Genomic DNA, 19136 nt, shown 5'->3' with positions numbered 1-19136 from the left:
CTACCTTACTGCAAGCAGACATGTTTGAAAGGTACTGCCATTCAAAAAAATAAAAAATCTGTTCATGTTCATTTTTACAAATCTATACAATTGGCCAGAATATGGTTGTTCATATTTACAAATCTATACAATTGGCCAGAATATGGTTGTTCATTTTTACAAAGCCATACATATTGTTTATGCAGTGTTGAGGAATGTGAAAGAACACCCTTGATTATTTTTACTGTGATAACTTATTTTGCTTTTGTAAGCCAACACTTTTGAGATCAGTCAATAAATGCTTCTGGTATTGACTTATATGCTGCCCCTGTCTTCATGTTGTTGCTGGACATATCTTTTTAAAAATGTGTGTAGGTCACCTAAATCATCAGAAAAATTGCCCCTCCTGAGAATTTTTTCAGGAGCCGCCACTGTTACCAGCACACATCTTCCTATAGCGGATTGCAGGGACCACATTTTACATTATTAAACCATGTCGTGGGCCGTTAAGCATTTGTTTACACTTTGTTCAGTCATGTTACCTCATTGGCTAGCTAGCTAACAACCTGGTAACTTTACCAGTATATCCAAAAATGTGGGGACGCAGAAAGGAAAAGGGTTAGCTTCTTCTTCTTCTTCTATGGTATTATGGTGGTGTGCAAACAATCATTAGAGGTGCATGTCACCACCTACTGTACGAGTGGTAAACTATATTTAAAAAATATCAATTTTAGGAAGGGGGGGGGGTGGGGACAACATCATCCAAATTACAAAAACAAATAGACATTAAAAAACCCATCCCACTCCTTCAGTCACATTCCAATTCAAGTCACATCCCTACACAGGCTCAGGGGCCTGTGAAGGCAGAACATCCTTTGACAGGATTTCTTGCAATGCCGCGGCTGTAAACTCACTGAGTCCCAAAATGCGTTCTGCTGCACTCACTATGATTCCAATTTTCACTGATTTCTTCTCCGTTTGTGCTGTGCAGTTTATGGCCATTGCAATAAATGCGACAAAGTCCACATTTTTAACATGCAATATATCAGTATCCCTCGGTTGCCAAGAAACATTCACTGGTGTAGGCTCCACTACCTTTGCTTCTTTAACTCAACTCGCACCTTCGACTGTTCTCACCGCCTCCAGGTAGGAGACACGCTGGACAGCCCTCTTGCCACCTCTGTCTCCTTCACCCTAACAGGGCAATCCTGGAATTCGGGTACATTTTCACCACCACAATTGCAACATCTAACCTCCACTGGCATTCAATACTCTTCCCGTCTGCATACACTTGACACATGTCCAAATCTTTTGCACTTATGGCACTGAAGGGGTTTGTACGAAGGCTCATACAGGGTATCTCATAGCCCAATTTTACATGAGAAGGGAGAGACTCTTCATCAAAGACCAAAGTATGGATACCTTACGGGTCAATCGAAGACATCAAAACTATGAAATAACACATATGGAATCATGTAGTAACCAAAAAAGTGTTAAACAAATCAAAATATGTTATATTTGAGATTCTTCAAATAGCCACCCTTTGCCTTGATGACAGCTTTGCACACTCTTGGCATTCTCTCAACCAGCTTCACCTGGAATGCTTTTCCAACAGTCTTGCCGTCCGACTCATCCCAAACCATCTCAATTTGGTTGAGGTCGGGGGATTGTGGAGGCCAGGTCATCTGATGCAGCACTCCATCACTCTCCTTCTTGGTAAAATAGCCCTTACACAGCCTGGAGGTGTGTTGGGTCATTGTCCTGTTGAAAAACAAATGAGAGTCCCACTAAGCCCAAACCAGATGGGGTGGCGTATCACTGCAGAATGCTGTAGTAGCCATGCTGGTTAAGTGTGCCTTGAATTCTAAATAAATCACAGACAGTGTCACCAGCAAAGCACCCCCACACCATCACACCTCCTCCTCCATGCTTTACAGTGGGAAATACACATGCGAAGATCATCTGTTCACCTACACCGCGTCTCACAAAGACACGGCGGTTGGAACCAAATATCTCCAATTTGGACACCAGACCACAGGAAAAATGTCCACCGGTCTAATGTCCATTGCTCGTGTTTCTTGGCCCAAGCAAGTCTCTTCTTCTTATTGGTGTCCTTAAGTAGTGGTTTCTTTGCAGCAATTCGACCATGAAGGCCTGATTCACACAGTCTCCTCTGAACAGTTGATGTTGAGATGTATCTGTTACTTGAACTCTGTGAAGTATTTATTTGGGCTGCAATTTCTGAGGCTGGTAACTCTAATGAACTTATCCTCTGCAGCAGAGGTAACTATGTGTGGTGATGTGATTTGAAGGAGTCAGGCGCAGGAGGGTAAATCACAGAATAACAGGTTTATTCTGTTGACACAGCGGTACGCAGCAATGTGTCCAACACTCCAGTGCGGAAATATACAGCGCACTGGAAACAACAAGGCACACGGGTGAATATCCCGGCGATACAAAATACAAGAACTCCACCGAGCTAAACTAACCTCCACAATAAACAATCACACACAAAGACAAGGGGGCAGAGGGAACACTTATACAGGTACTGATGAGGGGAAGTGAATCCAGGTGTGTGTAATAAACAAGACAAAACAAATGGAATGATGAGATGAGGAGCGGCAGTGGCTAGAAGACCGGTGACGACGAACGCCGAAGCCTGCCCGAACAAGGAGAGGTGGCAGCTTCGGAGGTAGTCGTGACAGCAGCGCACCGACACCGGCATCGGGGACGGCCAGGAGGACGCGGAGCAGGGCGAGCCGGATGGCGACGGTGGAAATCCCGCAACAGAGAGGGATCAAGGATATCCCTCACCGGGACCCAAAACCGCTCCTCCGGACCGAACCCCTCCCACTTCACGAGGTACTGAAGCTTCGGTCTGGCTCTGATGCCACAGTGCCAGAACCGGCTGATAACCTAAGACACATTGAAAGGGAGTTAGGTTAGTGGAGGAGTGGCGAAGAGAGTTCTGGGCATATTCGGCCCATAGCAAGAACACCGACCACTCCCCCAGCCGGTCCTGGCAGTAGGACCGCAGGAACCTACCCACATCTTGATTGACCCGTTCCACCTGCCCATTAGAATCGGGGTGAAACCCAGAGGTCAGGCTGACGAGACCCCCAGACGTTCCATGAACGCCTTCCAGACCCTGGATGTGAACTGGGGACACCGGTCAGACACTATGTCCTCTAGCACCCCGTAGTGTCGGAAGACGTGAGTAAACAGGGCCTCCGCCGTCTGCAGGGCCGTTGGGAGACCGGGCAGAGGAAGGAGGCGGCAGGCTTTTGAAAAGCGGTCCACAATGACCAGGATGGTGGTATTACCCTGAGAAAGGGGAAGATCAGTTAGAAAGTCAATACACAGGAGGGAGACGTGTGGGCCCAATAGATCAGACGGTCACGGACAAGAGACGGCATGTACTGCAGCCCAGCTGGACACTGAGGTGGAGATGGTGCTATGCGTACTGCCTGCTCTATGTCCGCGTCCATCGCCCATACTACTGGCGCCACAATGCAGGAGGCCAAAAAAAAATACAAATAAAAAAAATAAAAAATTGGAAAGTGGTTATCCCACTGGCTATAGGGTGAATGCACCAATTTGTAAGTCGCTCTGGATAAGAGCGTCTGCTAAATGACGTAAATGTGCCCTTGAGCAAGGCACTTAACCCTAATTGCTCCTGTAAGTCGCTCTGGATAAGAGCGTCTGCTAAATGACTAAAATGTAATATAATGATGTCTATGGGCCTCTCCTCTGTGTCGTACAGTCGTGACAGCGCGTCTGCCTTCACGTTCTTCGTACCCAGGATGTATGACAGAGTAAACTCAAACCGGATGAAGAATAGGGCCCACCAGGCCTGGCGAGGGTTCAGCCTCCTCGCTGCCCGGATGTACTCCAGGTTACGGTGGTCTGCCCAGACGAGGAAAGGGTGTTTCGCCCCCTTGAGCCAGTGCCTCCACACTGTCAGGGCTCTGACTACAGCCAACAGCTCCCGATCACCAACATCGTAGTTCTGCTCCGCCGGGTTGAGCTTCTTGGAGAAGAAGGCACAGGGGCGGAGCTTGGGTGGCGTTCCCGAGCATTGAGACAGGACAGCGCCTATCCCTACCTCGGACGCATTCACCTCCACTACGAACGGTAGTGATGGATCGGGATGGGCCAGTACCGAGGATGAGGTGAACAGAACCCTCAGGTTACTGAAGGCCCTGTCAGCCTCAGCAGTCCAGCGGAGCCCTTCAACAGAGATGTGATGGGAGCTGCGACCTTGCCAAAGCCCCGGATTAACCTCTGATAGTAGTTTGCAAAGCCAATAAAGCGCTACACCTCCTTTACCGTGGTTGGAGTCAGCCAATAACGCATGGCTGAAATACGATCTCCCTCCATCTCCACACCTGAGGTGGTAATGCAGTATCCGAGGAAGGAGACGGACTGCTGGAAAAACAGACACTTCTCTGCCTTGGCATAAAGGTCATTTTCTAACAGTCGGCCCAGCACTTTGCGAACCAGGGACACATGCTCGGCGCGTAGCGGAATACACCAGACCACTAATACATGTAGACCACTACACCGTAACCAAGCATGTCCCGAAACACCTCGTTCACAAAGGACTGGAAAACTGATGGAGCATTCATCAAACCGTACGGCATCACCAGGTATTTGTAATGCCCCGTGGTTGTGCTAAATGCTGTCTTCCATTCGTCCCCCTCTCGGACACGCACCAGGTTATACGCACTCCGGAGATCTAATTTTGTGAAAAAGCGTGCCCCATGCATTGACTCGATCACAGATGGGATGAGGGGCAGAGGATAACTATAACATATTGTCCCCTTGTTCAATGCTCGGTAATCAATGCAAGGGCGCAGACCTCCGTCTTTCTTCTTCACAAAAAAGAAACTTGAGGAGGCGGGTGAAGTGGAGGGACGTATGAACCCCTGGCGCAGGGACTCGGAGACGTATGTCTCCATCGCCTCCGTTTCAGCCTGCGACAGGATATACATGACTCCTGGGAGGCACAATGTCTATTCCCCCCCGCCCTGATGGTCGCCTGCATTTTGGAAAAAACGTGTGCACCAAATCGAGGTATTTGGGGGGGATGCGCACGGAGGAGGAAGTGTCTGGGCTTTCCACCGTGGTTGCACCAACGGAAACAGCTAGACACCTACCCTGACACTCTCACGACCACCCCGTGAGAACCGTCTGCAGCCTTGAAAAGGTGGGGTTGTGTAGTGCTAACCAGGGAAGACCCAACACAACAGGAAAATTGGGGGACAAAATAATAAAAAATATGACATACTCTCTATGGGTCCTTTGGGTAACCATCGTGACTGTTGCTGTAACTTCCCTAATGAACCCTGACCCTAATGGTTGACTGTCAAGTGCTTTGATGGGCAGTGGAGTGGATAGGGGAACCAATGGAATACCTAGACTTAGAGCTAACGACCTGTCCATAAAGTTCCCAGCTGCGCCTGAATCGACCAGCGCCTTACACTGGGAAACTACGAGTTAGTCAGGGAAGGCGACGTGTATGGTGCAGTGTGCAACAGAGGGCTCTGACCAAGTGTGGGTTTCCGCTACCTGGGGTGAAGCGAGAGTGCCCTGCCTGCCGCCTCCAGACCCGGAAGAACCCTGACGACAGCATGCAGTATAATGTCCTCCTCCGTTCTCCTGGATCGCTGGCCCACCCAGCTCCATTGGAACGGACTCCGAGTTGGGGGGGGGGGGTGAAACGGGCAGGCCACTCCCAGGACGTCCTCTAGCAGCCAGCAGGTTGTCCAATCAGATGGCCATGTCGACCAGCTGGTCGAAGGTTAACATGGCATCCCGGCAGGCTAGCTTCCTTCGGACGTCCTCTCGCAGGCTGCACCAGAATCCGTCGATCAGGGCCCGCTCGTTCCAGCCGCTAGGGTCCGAAACTCCTCAGTTGGACCAGACGCTCACCCGCTTCTCGTCCTTCGGGCAGGTGGTCGAAGACTGCCCGGAAGAGGCAAGCGAACTCCCCGTAGTTGTCCAACGCGGTTCCTCCTTCTCTCCAGACCACGTTGGCCCACTCCAGGGCTTTCCCTGAGAGGCAGGAGACGAGGGCGGACACCTTCTCCCACTCCGTTGGAGCCGGGCTGATGTTCACGAAGTAGAGGTCCAGCTGCAGGAGGAACTCATCAAACTCCCTCGGTCGGGATTGATGAATCCCTCGGGGTGCTGGAGTGTGGGTGGCCGGATCCAGTCGCTCAGCTGGTCTCCTCTCCAACCCACACCTTTTCCCAAGCTGGCTAGTATCCTGGAATGCTCATGGACCTGTGCCACGACTCCAGGCATGGGCTCTTCTCCTGCTGACTCCATGGTTGGTGTGTGATTCTGTGGTGATGTGATTTGAAGGAGTCAGGCGCAGGAGGGTAAATCACAGAATAACAGGTTTATTCTGTTGATACAGCGGTACGCAGCAATGTGTCCAACACTCCAGTGCGGAAATATACAGCGCACTGGAAACAACAAGGCACACGGGTGAATATCCCAGCAATACAAAATACAAGAGCTCCACCGAGCTCCTAACCTCCACAATAAACAATCACACACAAAGACAAGGGGGCAGAGGGAACACTTATACAGGTACTGATGAGAGGAATTGAAACCAGGTGTGTGTAATAAACAAGACAAAACAAATGGAATGATGAGATGAGGAGCGGCAGTGGCTAGAAGACCGATGATGACGAACGCCGAAGCCTGCCCGAACAAGGAGAGGAGGCAGCTTTGGAGGAAGTCGTGACACTCTGGGTCTTCCATTACTGTGGCAGTCCTCATGAGAGCCAGTTTCATCATAGTGCTTGATGGTTTTTGGACTGCACAAAGTTCTTGAAATTTTCAGGATTGACTGACCTTCATGTCTTAAAGTAATGATGGACTGTCTTTTCTCTTTGCTTATTTGAGCTGTTCTTGCCATAATATGGACTTGGTCTTTTACCAAATATGGCTATTTTGTGTATAACCCCCCACACACACACACACACACACACACCTTGTCACAACACAACTGATTGGCTCAAACACATTAAGAAGGAAAGAAATTCCACTAATTAACTTTTAAGAAGGCACACCTCTTAATTGAAATGCATTCCAGGTGACTACCTCATGAAGCTGGTTGAGAGAATGCCAAGAGTGTGCAAAGCTGTCATCAAGGCAAAGGGTGGCTATTTGAAGAATCTCAAATATAAAATATATTTTGATTTGTTTAACACTTTTTTGGTTACTACATGATTCCATGTGTTATTTCATAGTTTTGATGTCTTCACTATTATTCTACAATGTAGAAAATAGTAAAAAAATAAAGAAAAACCCTTGAATGAGTAGGTGTTCTAAAACTTTTGACCGGTAGTGTACTTCCTCAGGTATTACATCTGCACATATTTTATGCGCCACTCTTGATCATGTTCCATTACATTACACATAAGAGTCATTGGACGAAGGCGTCTTCTGTAGGGGGGAGTTTTGTTAAGAGCCACGACGCTCGGTCTGAACATTAACATGCATCGCTTGTGGTACGGTTTTGGAAGCATAAGGACCTTATCTTTCATATCAGCGAGAAATAATTAAAAAAACCTCAAGGTTAAATTGATACACAGCTTGATATGGTTAGGGTTCACACACGGCCATATTTCCATGTTACAGCGCTTGTTCATGGAAAACAGACAGGAGACAGAGTGGACTACCTGTGCTAATTAGCTATCTGCGTCTACGAACACCTGTGTATAAACGGAAGACAGACACCACAAACGTGTTGTCACAGACAAATACTGATAGGCGTTCTGCTTTGAAGATCCATACACAAAACATTCCACTCATATATCTTCTTGAGGCCCAATGCACGCTTCTGCTCCGTCGGCAAACAAAAAATCTAAATAAGCCCACTTCTTGTGACCCACACTGACGGCACTTCACCCAACACATCCATGACATTTATCAAGACTTCAAAAGGTTATCCTAGGTTACATTGGTCCAAAACCCTCACTCCGACTAAAAACAAGTCTAGGGGTTTGCTATTTTCCACCACAACTTTACTTCTCGTTTCCTTTTTTTTCCGCCACTGTAAACCACTCATTATCACTTTCCGGGTTCTCCTCTTCACCCGACTCGCCAGCAGTTTCAAACAATACATCCATTTCCGCCATCTTCGAAAAACCTTCCTTGGACATCACCCGCTGCATGGTGGGCTGGAGAAGCATCCTCTTCAGGAGATCAATGATCATAGCATGAATGACAGAGTACAGATTTGGAAAATAAATACATCAGAACTGTATAAAAGTGAATCTAAATTAAAGTTAATTGGCTCTACTGTAAATGAAAAAAAATCAAGCATCACAATTGTAGTTTTTTGTTTTAGTGTTTTTATCTCTCAGGTGTGGGGTGTGGTAGAATCAATCTATGATCAAACATTTCATCTTGACTATGTAAACTTTTCTATTTCACCAAGAGGGGGCGCTTTTGCATCCTTCAGTAGGTTTCTGCTGGTCAACAAGCAATAATATTGGAGACACCTCCTCTCCCAGATTGGGTGTTTGTTTCCCTTCCCTCTTTCTGCTGTTTAAAAACACAATATTTGTCATAAATCTAGCTCAGGTACTGGAGCTAAAGGCTGACACACACACACACACACACACACACACACACCACTTGTTCATAAACAAATGTCCACAGCAGTACAGAGGGAAACATATGGTTCTACTGTATGGCTATCAGTAGGGCTGAGAGAGCTCACATATGTCCAGGCAAGCTATTTGTTTATAATCAAGGTGTGAAATTATACTTAACATTTTCAGAGAGGCTGCAAATACTGTAGAACAATCAAAACACTAATACTAATGTACTACATGACCATTCCTCAGTAAACTATCTTGATGGAATTAATGAATTAATCAGTCAATCAATCAATGATTCAATAAGTCAATGATTCAGTCAATCAATATGAGTTGTGTGTGTCTTATCTAGTGTGTTTCTGGCCCCTTCCAAACTAATGTGTTGAAGCAGATCTATTTGGATCTGTAAATAGCTCCTGAGGCCACTAGTTAGAGCGTTCCCTAATGTCATGTTATGACAGGGTATTAGTGTGTTGGTCCCTGTAACAGACAATCAGTTGACACCATGGACATCCTGTTGGCTCAGCTGCTCACTGCTGCAGCTAGAGAGGCTGAATATCAATGACACAAAGTCTAAACATCAGGCCTGCGGCGGCCAAGGCCAATGTCTTACCTTCGTACTGCCATTGTGTGTGTCCCTGTGAACGTGTCAGTGTTTACGTACACAAATCATACATCACCACAGAGGAGCCATCATGACAAGCTGCTGTAACACTGAACACATAACTCAGCTTACAGGGTAGGACTAACCTGCAACCTTATATGTAGTTTATATTATAGTGTACACTGAGTGTACACTGAGTGTACACCTTTCCATGACAGACTGACCAGGTGAATCCAGGTGAAAGCTTTGATCCCTTATTGATGTCACTTGTTAAATCCACGTCGATCAGTGTAGATGAAGGGGAGGAGACAGGTAAAAAAATTATTTTTAAGCCTTGAGACAATTGAGACAGATTGTGTGTGTGCCATTCAGAAGGTGAATGGGCAAGATAAAATATTTAAGTGCCTTTGAACAGGGTATGGTAGCAGCTGCCAGGTGCGTGTGTCAAGAACTGCAACGCTGCTGTTTTTTTATTTTTACGCTGAACAGTTTCCTGTGTGTATCAAGAATGGTCCACCACCCAAAGGACATCCAGCCAACTAGACACAACTGTGGGAGTGATTGGAGTCAACTTTAGCCAGCATCCCTGTGGAACGTTTCAACACTTTGTAGAGTCCATGCCCCCAACAAATTTAGGCTGTTCTGAGGGTAAAAGGTGGTGCGACTCAATATTAGGAAGGTGTTTTTAATGTTTCGTACACTCAGTGTATAGTATAACCTGAATAGTGTTGAACTGCCCATAGAACTGCTATGAAGGACCAGGCAGTGGTGACATGAAATAGCATTAATTTGCCTCCTCTGAGAATAATGTGAGGAGAAAGTGATATTGTTGATAACAATTGGGTTAATCTCACTGAGAGTTTCCAACCTTACTGAAATAGTCCTGAGTTCTCACTTTAAACAGAAGCAATACCATCATCCTTGCATTCAGACTTTTACTTCTGGTGAATTATATAATTGAATCTTATCATAAAAGCTAATGTGGCCATGCAGCCATTTCTACAGAACGACGCTATAAACACACATCAGTGGGAAGGAAGACACAGAGCTGAATCAATAGAAAAGAGCTACGGTTTGGAGGAGAATATTGGGAATCAATCTTGAGTTGCTTTGTCCAGTAACACTCAGGGCAGACTGGAGGACAAAAAGGGATTGATTCCACCAGTCAGCAGGGTATCGAGGAGGAGAGACACTTTACCACTGAAGAATAAAACAATTTCTCTCTTTCTCTTGCTGTCTCTGGCCCCCATGAAGCAGCAATCTAAGGCCATCTCCAAACAACACAAAAGAGATGGAAAGAAAAAGAGATAGAACGAGAGATGAGTAGATGTGCTGGTGTGTCATCTCTCTCTTACTGCAGTGGTTCCCAAACTGTGGGGCGGCAGGGTGACAGCGGGGTCGGTAAGGGGGGTGGCGCTTTAAATTTACTCTTGAAAGCTGTAATAGTAGAATGCACAAGGTGTAATTTCGAAATTGGGTAGTGCATCATCAGTTAATCTTGTCATGTTAATCATTGCATACCTTAGAGAGCTATTTATAACTTGTCAGAAATGTCCAGATCAACTAGCCCATGTCAGCTAACGTTTTTTTATTTAGGTGTTTTAGCCCATAGATATTGTTGTAATTTTTGAGTCACTCAAATATCACATGAATACACATTAGACATGGCAAAATGTATAGAATTGCAAGAAAATTTGCTTTAAAACTGCAACATTTTCTTTGCACCCCATGACAAAATGTGAAGAATTGCCGGAAATAAGCTTTAAACCTGCAAAATTCTCTCCACCAACAAGAGGGGTGTGAACAGTTTGTGTCATGAACAGTGCTTGTGCCCATAGAAATAGACGTGGCACGCACGCAGGAGGCCCAGAGTGAAAAAGTTGAGGAACCCCTGTCTTACTGTACTGATGCAGCTTAGCAGCCCACTACAGACTAGCTCCTTGCTTAAAATTAAAAGATACTGAAGAGATAATGATCAGCACATCAGTTATGTTACTGTACCTACTATACTACTGGCTTTTCATGCTACCATGGCAATCTAACCATCCCCAGCCTCTGCCTCTCTCCTCACACACACACCTGTCCCTCTATGCTCACCTCACTCCCCAGGGAAATTCTGTACTTGTCCCCTGTCTGACCAACCGTCCACTCCGTTTGTCTTGTCACCTGTTCGTTGCCAAAAGATGAAATAAGTGTTTGTGTGTGCATGTGTGTGATGAGGATGAATGAGGCCGACAGACAGAGCCTGTCATCGTCAGCAAACAGAGAGAGAGAGAGAGAGAGAGGTAAACACAGGACCTGAAAAATGCAGGAGCAAGCGGGAAAAGAGGGGGAAGGGGGTAGGTTGCTGAAGATGGGGTTGTTGTAGGTTGCTGTATATTACTGCTGTGTCAAATAAAATGTAAATGATCAATTGAGAATTTAAGGAAAGGGAATTTCCACTTCATTTGAATAGAAATTAGGCAGATCATGGCAAAATAATTATGTAGCTAATCCAGTTGAATTATCAAATATGATATGGTAGATCATCTGTACCAGTACTGTAGCTAAATAAAGCTATGAATTAAAATGAGAAGAACGTTTGAAGTGCTCTTATTCAGTGTGGTCTGTTATGTAAACATAGGTTATCCCAACTGTTTCTTCTCCCTGCCAGTGATTCTGATTAGGTAACATTTGGTGTCATCAAATTGGGTCATGAGGCCACACAACGCACATACAAACACACACACAGTGTGACAAGATTTGAATGTGTCCCTCTCAGTCTTGCCAAGTCAGTCAGCTCAGTGACGTCATCCTGTCAGTGTGTCTATACAGCTGCCACAGCTGTTGTACCTTACTGAGCTCCAATAATATATACACACACACTGGGCCCAACAGCCAGCAAATGAGGAATATGCAATATGAGCAGGATGTGACTGAATCAACCTGCTGTCTCTTGACTCCCAGCCGTTGACTCACAGCCCATAACTGAATAACAACGCCAGGGAGTCCAGGCTGTTTTGCATCTCATGGTGATTTAATCAGATCCTTAATCTCTTCCACTCTAATATTAAACAACAGCCCATTTACAAGCACTCCCTTTGGCTACACTATCAGTATTATCCAGGCTATTATCCAGGCTCTGTCGTAGCCAGCCGCAACCGGGAGACCCATGGGGCGGCGCACAATTGGCCCAGCGTCGTCCAGGATAGGGGAGGGAATGGCCTGCAGGGATGTAGCTCAGTTGATATAGCATGGTGTCTGCAACGCCAGGGTTGTGGGTTCGATTCCCACGGGGGGCCAGTATGAAAAATAAAAAAAATGATGTATGCACTCACTAACTGTAAGTCGCTCTGGATAAGAGCGTCTGCTAAGTGACTAAAATGTAAAATGTAAATGTATTATGAGATGTGGAAAGATTTTGGGGAGGATTTGTAGTGGCACAACAACTAGACCTGACCTCAGAATTTGAGGTGAGGCGAGGTAATGTGTTACTCCTCAACTCTTCAACTATGGACTGAAAATTGTTTTGGGATTGCAAATATACATCCTGGCCTGCACTATGTCTCTATCTTTCCCTCCCCTCCTATCTCTCTGTCTCCTCCTCTCTCTCTGCAGTGGTGTAAAGTACTTAAATAAAAATACTTTAAAGTACTACTTAAGTAGCTTTTTGGGGTCTCTGTACTTTACTATTTATATTTTTAAACTTTTACTTCACTACATTCTTAAAGAAAAGAATGTACTTTTTACTCCATACATTTCCCCTGACACCCAAAAGTACTTGTTACATTTTGAATGCTTAGCAGGACAGGAAAACGATCAAAATCATGCACTTATCAAGAGAACATCCCTTGTCATCCCTACTGCCTCTAATCTGACGGACTCACTAAACACAGGTGCTTTGTTTGTAAATTACATCTGAGTGTTGGAGTGTGCCCCTGGCTATCCCTAAATTAAAAAATAAATTAAAATGGTGGCGTCTGGTTTGCTTAATATAAATAATGTTTTATTATTAATACTTTTACTTTTACTTTTGAAACGTAAGTATATTTTAACAATTACCTTTACTTTTGATACTTAAGTATATTTACAACCAAATACTTTTAGACTTTTACTCAAGTAGTATTTTACTGGCTGACTTTCACTTTTACTTGAGTAATTTTCTATTAAGGTATCTTTACTTTAATTAAAGTATGAAAATGGGGTACTTTTTCCACCACTGTCTCTCTGTCGCCCCCTGTCTTTCCCCCTCTCTCCCTCCCACTCTCTCTAAAGATTAGAGCAAATCCTGGCCTTCTGAGTGACATATGCTCCCAATAAGCAGACAGACAGACTGAGCCTCTAAAGGCTGACTAACAGGAAGGAATGGAGCTAATTATATCGGCCTACTACTGTACATGCTGTAATATACACTACCGTTCAAAAGTTTGGGGTCACTTAGAAATGTCCTTGTTTTCGAAAGAAAAGCATATTTTTCTGTCCATTAAAATAACATCAAATTGATCAGAAATACAGTGTAGACATTGTTAATGTTGTAAATGGCTATTGTAGCTGGAAACGGCTGATTTTTTATGGAATATCTACATAGGCGTACAGAGGCCCATTATCAGCAACCATCAGTCCTGTGTTCCAATGGCACGTTGTGTTTGCTAATCCAAGTTTATCATTTTAAAAGGCTAATTGATCATTAAAAAACCATTTTGCAATTATGTTAGCACAGCTGAAAACTGTTGTGCTGATTAAAGAAGCAATACAACTGGGCTTCTTGAGACTAGTTGAGTATCTGGAGCATCAGCAATTGTGGGTTCGAATACAGAATCAAAATGGCCAGAAACAAATAACTTTCTTCTGAAACGCATCAGTCTATTCTTGTTCTTAGAAATGAATGCTATTCATTGCGAGAAATTGCCAAGAAACTGAAGATCTCGTACAACGCTGTGTCCTACTCCCTTCACAGAACAGCGCAAACTGGCTCTAACCAGAATAGAAAAAGGAGTGGGAGGCCCCGTTGCACAACTGAGCAAGAGGATAAATACATTAGAGTGTCTAGTTTGAGAAACAGACGCCTCACAGGTCCTCAACTGGCAGCTTCATTAAATAGTACCCGCAAAACACCAATCTCAACATCAACAGTGAAGAGGCGACTCCGGAATGCTGACTAAGGCAGAGTTACAAAGAAAAAGTCCAGTGTCTGTGTTCTTTTGCCCATCTTAATCTTTTATTTTCATTGGCCAGTCTGAGATATGGCTTTTTCTTTGCAACTCTGCCTAGGTCAGCATTCCGGAGTCGCCTCTTCACTGATTTTCTAATGATCAATTAGCCTTTTAAAATGATAAACTTGGATTAGCAAACACAACGTGCCATTGGATCACAGGACTGATGGTTGCTGATAACGGGCCTCTGTACGGCTATGTAGATATTCAATTAAAAAAAATAAGCCATTTCCAGCTACAATAGCCATTTACAACATTAACAATGTCTACACTGTATTTCTGATCAATTTGATGTTATTTTAATGGACAGAAAAATTGCTTTTCTTTCAAAAACAAGGACATTTCTAAGTGACCCCAAACTTTTGAACGGGAGTGTAGGTATATTTGTGTATTATATAGCCTGTTTTTGCCAGGGTGCAGGGGTTTGCCAACTACACAAGCGTTTTTAATCCCCACACAATCCCCTTACATAATGTCCTCATATACTGTCTCTATATACGGCAATGTTTTCAGACACCTCTGAGAGGAAACCTGTTATTGACTGGGTAATCTAAAGAGGAAGTTAGGAGTGACCCAGCAACACAATATAAGCCTACAGCTACAGTATACAGATGTACACGGTCAGTCCCAAATCCAGACACATTCACTTCATCTTCCCACCCTCCCCATACAGAGTTTGTTTTACTTGCTGGCATTGGCACTGCATAACATTGCTAGCACTGGTTCAGTAAACTCCCTGAGTGAGACCCAAAGACTAGTGTTCCCACATAAAGGCCAAAGTTTTGGCTCAGTAAACTAATAACTGGTTGGTCACAGTCACCCTTAAAGTTTGTGCAAAGCCCAGAGCTAACATTGCTAAATAATGCTAAATTATGCCTGGAATCCACAGAGCTGAAGGTAATCTGCTGCTTGAGAGGGAAGAGGGCTGGTATTGTTGTTTGGTTAACAGAGGTGTGTGTGTGTTGTGTGTGTGTGTGTGTGTGTGTGTGTGTGTGTGTGTGTGTGTGTGTGTGTTTGTGTGTGTGTGTGTGTGTGTATGCGTTCAACTAATGGCTGGAGGTCTTGTGGTTTACTCTCACAGGTCTCATGATCGCACTGAGCTCCAAGTCAGAGCCATAGAACCCATGACACAGCCACATGGTGACCCACTAGTAGAGGAGCGGTTTTCCCTCAAGAAGCTGATTAAACAGCATGATCATTACAAAGGTGCACCTTGTGCTGGGGACAATAAAAGGCCACTCTAAATGTGCAGTTTTGTCACACAACACAATGCCACAGATGTCTCAAGTTTTGAGGGAACGTGCAATTGACAGGCAGACTGCAGGAATGCCCACCAGAGCTGTTGCCAGAGAATGTAATGTTCATTTCTCTACCATAAGCCACCTCCAACGTCGTTTTAGAGAATTTGGCAGTACGTCCTACCGGCCTCACAACCGCAGACCACATGTAACCACGCCAGCCCAGGACCTCCACATCCAGCTTCTTCACCTGTGGGATCGTCTGAGACCAGCCACCCGGACAGCTGATGAAACTGTGGGTTTGCACAACCAAAGAATTTCTGCACAAACTGTCAGAAACAGTGTCAGAGAAGCTCATCTGCGTGCTCATCATCCTCACCAGGGTCTTGACCTGACTGCAGTTCGACGTCCTAACCAACTTCAGTGGGCAAATGCTCACCTTCGATGGCCACTGGCACGCTGGAGAAGTATGCTCTTCGCGGATTAATCCCGGTTTGAACTGCACCGAGCGGTTTGCTGATGTCAACGTTGTGAACAGAGTGCCCCATAGTGGCATTTGGGTTATGGTATGGGCAGGCATAAGCTACGGACAACGAACACAATTGCATTTTATCGATGGCAATTTGAATGCACAGAGATACCGTGATGAGATCCTGAGGCCCATTGTCGTGCCATTCATCCGCCGCCATCACCTCATGTTTCAGCATGATAATGCATGGCCCCATGTCGCAAGGATCTGTACACAATTTCTGGAAGCTGAAAATGTCCCAGTTCTTCCATGGCCTGCATACTCACCAGACATGTCACCCATTGAGCATATTTGGGATGCTCTGGATTGACGTGTACGACAGCGTGTTCCAGTTCCAGCCAATATTCAGCAACTTTGCACAGTCATTGATGAGGAGTGGGACAACATTCCACAGGCCACAATCAACATCCAGATCATCTGTTAGCAAAGGAGATGTGTCGCGCTGCACATTAGATACTGACTGGTTTTCTAATCCACGCCCTTACCTTTTTTTTTTAAAGATATCTGTGACCAACAGATGCATATCTGTATTCCCAGTCATTGTTCTGGATAAGAGCGTCTGCTAAATGACTAAAATGTAAAATGTCAATTTGAAATCCATAGATTAGGGCCTAATAAATGTATTTAAATTGACTGATTTCTTTATATGAACTGTAACTCAGTAAAGTCTTTGAAATTGTTATATGCTGTGTTTATATTTTTGTTCAGGGTACATACTGTATCTACCTCAATTACCTCGTTTCCCAGCTCATTGGCTCTGTACTGGTGCCCTGTGTACAGTGAGGGAAAAAAGTATTTGATCCCCTGCTGATTGTGTACGTTTGCCCACTGACAAAGAAATGATCAGTCTATAATTTTAATGGTAGGTTTATTTGAACAGTGAGAGACAGAATAACAACAAAAAAATCCAGAAAAACGCATGTCAAAAATGTTATAAATTGATTTGCATTTTAATGAGGGAAATAAGTATTTGACCCCCTCTCAATCAGAAAGATTTCTGGCTCCCAGGTGTCTTTTATACAGGTAACGAGCTGAGATTAGGAGCACACTCTTAAAGGGAGTGCTCCTAATCTCTGTTTGTTACCTGTATAAAAGACACCTGCCCACAGAAGTAATCAATCAATCAGATTCCAAACTCTCCACCATGACCAAGACCAAAGAGCTCTCCAAGGATGTCAGGGACAAGATTGTAGACCTACACAAGGCTGGAATGGGCTACAAGACCATCGCCAAGCAGCTTGGTGAGAAGGTGACAACAATTGGTGCGATTATTCGCAAATGGAAGAAACACAAAAGGACTGTCAATCTCCCTCGGCCTGGGGCTCCATGCCAGATCTCACCTCGTGGAGTTGCAATGATCATGAGAACGGTGAGGAATCAGCCCAGAACTACACAGGAGGATCTTGTCAATGATCTCAAGGCAGCTGGGACCATAGTCACCAAGAAAACAATTGGTAACACACTACGCCGTGAAGGACTGAAATCCTGCAGCGCCCGCAAGGTCCCCCTGCTCAAGAAAGCACATGTACAGGGCCGTCTGAAGTTTGCCAATGAACATCTGAATGATTCAGAGGAGAACTGGGTGAAAGTGTTGTGGTCAGATAAGACCAAAATCGAGCTCTTTGCCATCAACTCAACTCGCCGTGTTTGTAGGAGGAGGAATTCTGCCTATGACCCCAAGAACACCATCCCCACCGTCAAACATGGAAGTGGAAACATTATGCTTTGGGGGTGTTTTTCTGCTAAGGGGACAGGACAACATCACCGCATCAAAGGGACGATGGACCGTCAAATCTTGGGTGAGAACCTCCTTCCCTCAGCCAGGGCATTGAAAATGGGTCGTGGATGGGTATTCCAGCATGACAATGACCCAAAACACATGGCCAAGGCAACAAAGGAGTGGCTCAAGAAGAAGCACATTAAGGTCCTGGAGTGGCCTAGCCAGTCTCCAGACCTTAATCCCATAGAAAATCTGTGGAGGGAGCTGAAGGTTCGAGTTGCCAAACGTTAGCCTCGAAACCTTAATGACTTGGAGAAGATCTGCAAAGAGGAGTGGGACAAAATCCCTCCTGAGATGTGTGCAAACCTGGTGGCCAACTACAAGAAACGTCTGACCTCTGTGATTGCCAACAAGGGTTTTGCCACCAAGTACTGTCATGTTTTGCAGAGGGGTCAAATACTTATTTCCCTCATTAAAATGCAAATCAATTTATAACATTTTTGACATGCATTTTTCTGGATTGTTTTGTTGTTATTCTGTCTCTCACTGTTCAAATAAACATACATTTAAAATTATAGACTGATCATGTCTTTGTCAGTGGGCAAACGTAAAAAATCAGCAGGGGATCAAATACTTTTTTCTCTCACTGTATATACTGTGTATTTATTGTTATTTTTATTATTAGGTGTTTTACTTGTCTATTATTCATCTATTTTCTTTCTCTGTATTGTTGGGAAGGGCCTGTCAGTAAGCTTTTCACTGTTAGTCTACACCTGTTGTTTACGAAGCATGTAACAAATACAATTTGATTTGATTTGTGTAGGCCACCAAATGGATTGGGACTGGAGGAGATGAGGGAATGAGGAATATCACACAGGCGTGTTTGTGACAGGTAGAGCCGCTCAACTGAGTATGGAATATCACATGACTGTGATTTATACTTAAAGCTCTGGCTTTCCTGTGAGTCAGAGCATATGTTCTTACCAATATGACTGGTAGAGCGAGGGAGGGAAAGAAGGACGGAGGGAAGGCAGGGGCAGAGAGGGAGGGGGTGCGCTAAAAAGATAAAAGAACTTGGGATTTTAGTGGGCTTTGGTTATGTAATTGACGGTTAGAGGGAGGGCTTTAAGAATTGAGTCAGGGATGTTGTTGGTGGCTAGGCTATTTGTGTGTGTGTGTGTGTGTGTGTGTGTCATCATTCCTGGGCCCACATAAATCACTGATTTGCCACTCATGGCACAGTGTCTGTTTTA

This window comes from Coregonus lavaretus (assembly GCF_964263955.1).
Source record: "Coregonus lavaretus genome assembly, chromosome: 4".
NCBI classification, from domain to species: Eukaryota; Metazoa; Chordata; class Actinopteri; order Salmoniformes; family Salmonidae; genus Coregonus; species Coregonus lavaretus.
Note: the sequence above shows the minus strand (reverse complement) of the source record.